The 6,946-nt window shown below is 41.5% G+C and overlaps 1 pseudogene across 1 annotated transcript; it reads right to left on the bottom strand.

Annotated features, from left to right (window-relative positions):
- Nucleotides 1-5,574: 5,574 nt before the first annotated feature.
- LOC114255779 (14-3-3-like protein E pseudogene) lies at nt 5,575-6,450 on the bottom strand (annotated as a pseudogene). The gene has a single exon (XR_014356646.1). The product of XR_014356646.1 is annotated as a 14-3-3-like protein E pseudogene (transcript).
- Nucleotides 6,451-6,946: the final 496 nt, after the last annotated feature.

Below are 6,946 nucleotides of genomic sequence, written 5' to 3' on the forward strand. Positions count from 1 at the left end.
AGTGGAGTAAAACAGCTCAACATAGAGTGAAGATGTTAAAAAAAAATGATAGAAAGGGTTTTTTTTTTTTTTTGTTGGAATAAAAGCAGCCATCATTCAGTAATGCAGTTGCTAAAGAGAAATATTAAAAGAGAGTGGTGGAAAGAAAAGTTTAAAAGAAATGATGGGAAAGAAAAATAAATGTGTTTTTTTTTTTTTTTGAAATAATAATAATAATAATATATAAAATAAAGTGTTGGAATCCACTGGAATCAATGAAGGCTAGTATAATATATTTTAGTGGGGAAAAGAATGATGGGTATGTTGATTATAAAATAAAATAAAAATGGATAGTGGAGAAGATGAGTGTAAAGAAAAGTTTAGTGGAAATAGTGTGTTTGGTATTTGTTGGTGGCCACGTCTTTGGCAGATCAAACACTATGGGAAAAGTTTAAAGAAAAGTTTAAAATATGAGGGGAGAATGGGGACAAGCCCATGTGATAAAGTGGAGAGAGAATTGGGTATGCATATGAGCATGTGTTGTGCTGGTGGAGATTGGTTGAGTATTAAAGAGTTACCCTCCACGAGCTTGATCTGAATGTTGAACACACATATGCATGTGCTCTCTCTTGCCAGGATGGGTTCTCTCTTTGGTTGAAAGAGGAGATCAATAAAAAATAATCAAGATGAGGAGAAGGCACTGATCAGGGGCTAAGAGGGATACGCACACAAGGGGCCAACTCTCTCAGTCTCTCTCTGGCTGAGAGCTCACGAGTGCTGCTCTCCCTCATCACTCAATCAAAAACCCATTCAAAGCTTGGAGTCTAACATGGAGTTGGGTTGGAGCTGAAAACAACACACTCAAGAACACACCCAGTTCTCTCCCTCTCAGAGAACACAGAGAGATCCACACACGAACACAAAGGGAGGAGTTGCTCCCTCTCTCAATCTCTCTCTCTCTCTCGGGTTGCTTTTGGATAAAAACCCAGCACCAGAATAGTTATCTAGTTTTATCTTGAGAAGCTCTCCTTCATAGGTGAAATGGTCCATTGCCCAGCTGGGCTGAAACAACTCATCATTCCTTGATGACTCAACCGAACCCACCATTACAACTGCAACAAAGAGAGCCATCACATAGGTCAGCCGTTGATGGCGGCGTTGGAGAGGCCGTGAACGCAGCCGGGGCCAGAGATGGTGAGGAGGATGCCGGGAAAGTAAAATGTCGGGACAGTTTATAAGAAGAGAGAGAGCTCAGCAAGTTGATTGAGCCATTGTAAGGGAAGGTGGGATTCCTTCATTGGTGGTGGGAACAATGGATGAGTTCACTCCGCTACCACTCAAGCCACCCCATGGCGCACTTCCTAAGTCACCCCCTTGGTGCACCACCAAAGTCTTCTACAACGGTCCGGTCCGGCATGACCCCGTAAACTGTCCCGACATTGATTCCGGTCAGCTTCTACATCGGTTCGGCATGACCCCGTAAACTGTCCCGACATTGATTCCGGTCAGCTTCTACATCGGTCCGGCATGACCTCGTAAACTGTCCAGACATTAGCTCCTACAACGGTCTGACACGACCAGACAGTGTCTCCTATCCTATTTTTATTTTATTTTCACGTTTTGTTACTCTCTCCAAACTCAAGTTGGTTTGTGTCTCTCCTCCTTGAGTTTGAGGGGGGCTGTTAGTGTATTATAATGTTAGTGTCATATATAGCTGTCATACATTAGCATATATTATATACATGTAAAGTAAAATGTTTATTGTAATGTTTATTGTTTCTGCTTTCGGTGCATTTGGCATCCTATGTACAACACTCTCCTTTCTATAAAAGAGAGTGAGCTTCTCCTTGTGTAACACTTAACATCAATCATAATACATACAATTTATTCTCTCTCTATCAATTTATTAAAAGAAATGATGGGAAAGAAAAATAAATGTGTTTTTGTTTGGTTTTTTTTTTTTTTTTGAAATAATAATAATAATAATAATAATAATAATAATAATAATAATAATAATAATATATAAAATAAAGTGTTGGAATCCACTGGAATCAATGAAGGCTAGTATAATATATTGTAGTGGGGAAAAGAATGATGGGTATGTTGATTATAAAATAAAATAAAAATGGGTAGTGTAGAAGATGAGTGTAAAGAAAAGTTTAGTGGAAATAGTGTGTTTGGTATTTGTTTGTGGCCACGTCTTTGGCAGATCAAACACTTTGGGAAAAGGTTAAAAAAAAGTTTAAAATATGAGGGGAGAATGGGGACAAGCCCATGTGAGTGAAAGATGGGCTTAAAGAAAGTAAGGGATGTGGGCGGTGGATGTTTTGGTATGTGTGGATCTACTGTGTGGTTCTCGGCAGAGAGCATGTTTAGAGAGAGAAAATGTGACCAAACAAGTTTGGTAGGGAGGGAGATGGGAACATCAGTTCAGGTGAAGCCACTGTGTGGAGTATATAGAGAGAAGCGACTGTGTGGAGTATACCGACACACCACCACCAATAGACCATCGTAATGGTGGGTTTCCTTCATTTGATGCCCAAAAGAAAATACTGATCAAGGGAGTTTGTGTATGTGTCTCTTAGGAGAGAGAGAGAGAGATAGTCCCCCTAAAACCAGAGAGACCCAGAGTTGATATGTTGTGTAATGCTTGGAGAGCAGATCTGCAAATCCGGCGTTATCGACGGCGCAGACGGTGATAGTCCTCCGTCTGTCATCAGATCTGGTGCTGCGGTGGTGAAGTGTTGTTGAAGAATCCTCCACGAGCTTGAGCTGAATGTTGTCTTTCCCAAACAAATACTTGCTTTTGGATGAAAACCCAGCACCAGAATAGTTATCTAGTTTTATCTTGAGAAGCTCTCCTTCATAGGTGAAATGGTCCATTGCCCAGCTGGGCTGAAACAACTCATCATACCTTGATGACTCAACCGAACCCACCATTACAACTGCAACAAAGAGAGCCATCACATAGGTCAGTCGTTGATGGCGGTGTTGGAGAGGCCGCCGAGCATGGAAGATGGGTCAATTCATGATATTATGCTGAAGACCAAGAAACTCCAGACTAGGGGAATTATAAGGATTGCTGCAGATGTGGCAGAAGGGATGAAGTTCATGAACGACCATGGTGTTGCATACAAAGATCTGAACACAGAGGATCTTGTTGGAAGTTGCAGCGGAGTGAAGGTATGCGTAGAAATCTCCAGCGGGCTGCGAAGGCAAAGTTGTCGGCCGGCTGCCCGCCAGTGAAAAAGAAATATGAGCCTAAACCTTATAGCTCTGATACCATGCTCTCCCACCGATCTTCACAACCGAAAAAAAAAAAAAAAAAAAACATATACAACACATGGAAACATACAGGTTCTGTCTCTCTCTTGTGGGGGGTAGAGAGCAAAGTTGGAAAGCACTTCAAGCTCGCCGACCGCAAAACCACCTTCACAACGGAGCTCCGTGCCGGCGCCACCACCTTCCTCACCATGGCAGCAGCTTCAGCAACACTCGCGTGGACGGTGATTCGAGTCTCGCCAGGGATACACATCAAAAACAGATTAAACTCTCCCTCTCTCTCGGTGCATGCAACTATGGCAGTGGGACTGTGTTTCTCTGGCTGGTGGAGGAGATAACAAAATGATACACATGCATACATCTCTCTCTATCTCTCTCTCAATGGCGGGTGACCTATGAACATTTTAGTATCATCAGCTTCATGCAATTGCTATATTGAACCGGCGGACGTATTTCTGCCAAATAGAGTGAAATCATGGACAACAAGACATGGCTTTGGAGGACAAGAAGTGAATAAACAACTACACATACAGGGGCATGGCATGGGACTCAGAAGCTCTCTCTCTCTCACCCTTCATCATCACATTCTTTATTGCATTATGCTGTCTCCACCACTTTTGAATTTTCACTCATAATCATCTACTCCACGACCTTTTGAATATGTGGTGTCCCAGCTGTCACCTCGTGGGCTTGTTCCCACCACACCATTATAATATATTATAATACGCAATATCAACTCACAGATTCACACACCATCACTGGTTTTTCAAACCGTTATTTTATTTTTTATCTTTTCTTTTTGAACATTACACCACCGCCCACAACATCCTCCACTCAAAAATATTCTCTCTTTTCTTTATCTATTTTTTTTATTCTTATTATTATTATTAAACAAAACAAAACAAAAACAATACCAAAAACATTCCACATATCACAATCTTTTTTTTTTTTATTTCTGTTGGGATCAACCCCGATCACATTTTTACACCACAATCAAAAAAAAAAAAAAAAAAACACTTTCTATCATTTTTTTTTTTTTTACCATCTTCACTTTGTGTTGAGCTGTTTTGCTCCACTTTATCAATCCCTTTATTTCAACCTCAAATAGGTTTCTATCTTCACACATGTTTGAGTTTGAGGGAGGGTTATACATATATCATGGTGAGCATGGTTACACACCATGCGAACCACCCAAGCTAATGAGCATGGTTATATACCATGGGAACCACCCAAGCCATCCCATGGCGCACTCCCTAAGTCGCCCCCTTGGTGCACCACCACAATCTTCTACAACGGTCCGGCATGACCCCGTAAACTGTCCCGACATTGATTCCGGTCAGCTTTTACAACGGTCCGGCATGACCCCGTAAACTGTCCTGACATTCACCACCACAATCTTCTACAACGGTCCGGCATGACCCCGTAAACTGTCCCGACATTGATTCCGGTCAGCTTTTACAACGGTCCGGCATGACCCCATAAACTGTCCTGACATTGATTCCGGTTAGCTTCTACAACGGTCCGGCATGACCCCGTAAACTGTCCCGACATTGATTCCGGTTAGCTCCTACAACGGTCTGACACGACCATACCGTGTCTTCAACAACAATTTGACACAACCATACAGTGTCTCCTATCCTATTTTATTTTACTTATCAGTTTACTTTCCTATTTTGTTACTCTCTCCAAACTCAAGTTGGTTCCTATCCTCCTTGAGTTTGAGGGGGGCTGTTAGTAATATAATATAATACCTAAATATAGTGCAACTTTCGGCTAATATAATATGTAATACAGTGCATTGCTTTTGGATTGTTTTCGGCTCTTTTCATCATGAGCCATCATTGTCCATTGTCTGTAAAGATTGTATTTCTCCTATATAAGGAGCCCCTCACCATTTGTAATATAACATTCAATACATATTCAATATTTTTTTTTTTGTGTTTTTTTTTTTTTTTGTGTGTGTAAAATTGTGATCGGGGTTGATCCCGGCAAGAAGAAATGACAAGTTTGTAGAATGAAAACGAGTTGGGTGTGAATGGATTTTTTTTTTTTTTTGAAAGAAGGAAGATAAAATAAAATAAATAAAAGGGTATAGTAGGATCAGACGGCGTGGTGTGAAAGTGGAGTGTTTGGGTAATATAGTATAATAAAAAGATATATATATATATATATATATAAAATAAAGAAAGTTGGGGAGAGTGGGAAGCATAATAATGAGTCTGAGCTCAACAAGGGGTAGTGGATAAGATGTTGGGTCCATGGAGAGAGAGAGAGAACTTTTCTTTTCTTGTTCTTTTTCATTTTTCAATTTTTTTTTTTTTTTTTTGTTCTTGTGCTTTGTTCTTGTGCTGGTTGATGAGAAAAATAAGTGACTCAAATCTCACATGTCGTCAGGAGGAGTTGGGCTCCTGTGTCCAATTCCATTTGCTTTCTCGTACACATCCGATATAGACCTCCTCCGGAATCGGTATGCCTCTCTGCTCCCTCCGGCAAACGGAGATACCGGTGGCGTAGATCCAGCAAAGTGCTCTCAGCAGACTTGTAAGCCAACAAAGTGCTCTCAGCAGCCTCCTTCCTCTCAGACCCCGTCTTAAACTCAGCCAGGTATCTGTGGTAATCACCCTTCATCTTAAGATAGAACACCTTGGACTCTGCAGATGAGGCAGAAGGAATGAGATGTGACTCAAGAAGGTTCAGAATCCCATCACAGATCTTGCTGAGTTCTGCCTCAATCTTTCCCCTGTACTCCTTGATAATAGAGACATGATCTTCGTTTCCACGGCTCTCTTCCTTCTGCTCAATAGAAGAGATAATTCTCCAAGAAGCCCTCCTAGCCCCAATCACATTCTTGTAAGCCACGGAAAGGAGGTTCCTTTCCTCCACAGTCAGCTCCTCAACATCCACTGTCTTTGCCACTTTCTCCATAAATTCAACCATTTCTTCATATCTTTCAGCTTGTTCGGCCAAGTTGGCCATGTAAACATTCTCCTCACGTGATGCTTCAGTTGCCACCATATTTGCTATGCTACACTAATACCTACTTCTTTCTCGACACAGCGAATCTTTCTCTTGCAAAGCAAAGAGCGATAGGAATGAATGGGAGGGTATGTGTAGAAAATAAGCGGAATAGGTTGAGGTTCGGCAGGCGGCTAAGGTGAGGTTGTCGCCCGCTGGTGAAGTGAAAATACTAGGTTCTAAACCTGCTCTGATACCATGTAAAATTCAATGTATAAAGAGAAATAGAGAATTGTATAGATATTAATTGTATTATTGATTGATATGTTATGTACATGGGTGGTCTCCTTTATATAGGAGATGTGGGTGGAGAGTAGGTGTAGTGGAGTAGGTGGAGTAGGTGAAGTGGAGTAGTTTTAACAGCCCCCCTCAAACTCAAGGAGGATAGACACAAACCAACTTGAGTTTGGAGAGAGTAACAAAACAGGAATCAATGTTGTGACAGTTTACAGGGTCATGTCGGACCGTTGTAAAGGCTAACCGGAATCAATGTCGGGACAGTTTATGGGGTCATGCCGGACCGTTGTAAAAGCTAACCGGAATCAATGTCGGGACAGTTTATGGGGTCATGCCGGACCGTTGTAAAAGCTAACCGGAATCAATGTCAGGACAGTTTGTGGGGTCATGCCGGACCGTTGTAGAATACACTGTATGATGGTGTATATAGGCT

The sequence above is a fragment of the Camellia sinensis genome, chromosome 15 (genome assembly GCF_055761805.1).
Source record: "Camellia sinensis isolate YWXY chromosome 15, ASM5576180v1, whole genome shotgun sequence".
Taxonomy (NCBI): Eukaryota; Viridiplantae; Streptophyta; class Magnoliopsida; order Ericales; family Theaceae; genus Camellia; species Camellia sinensis.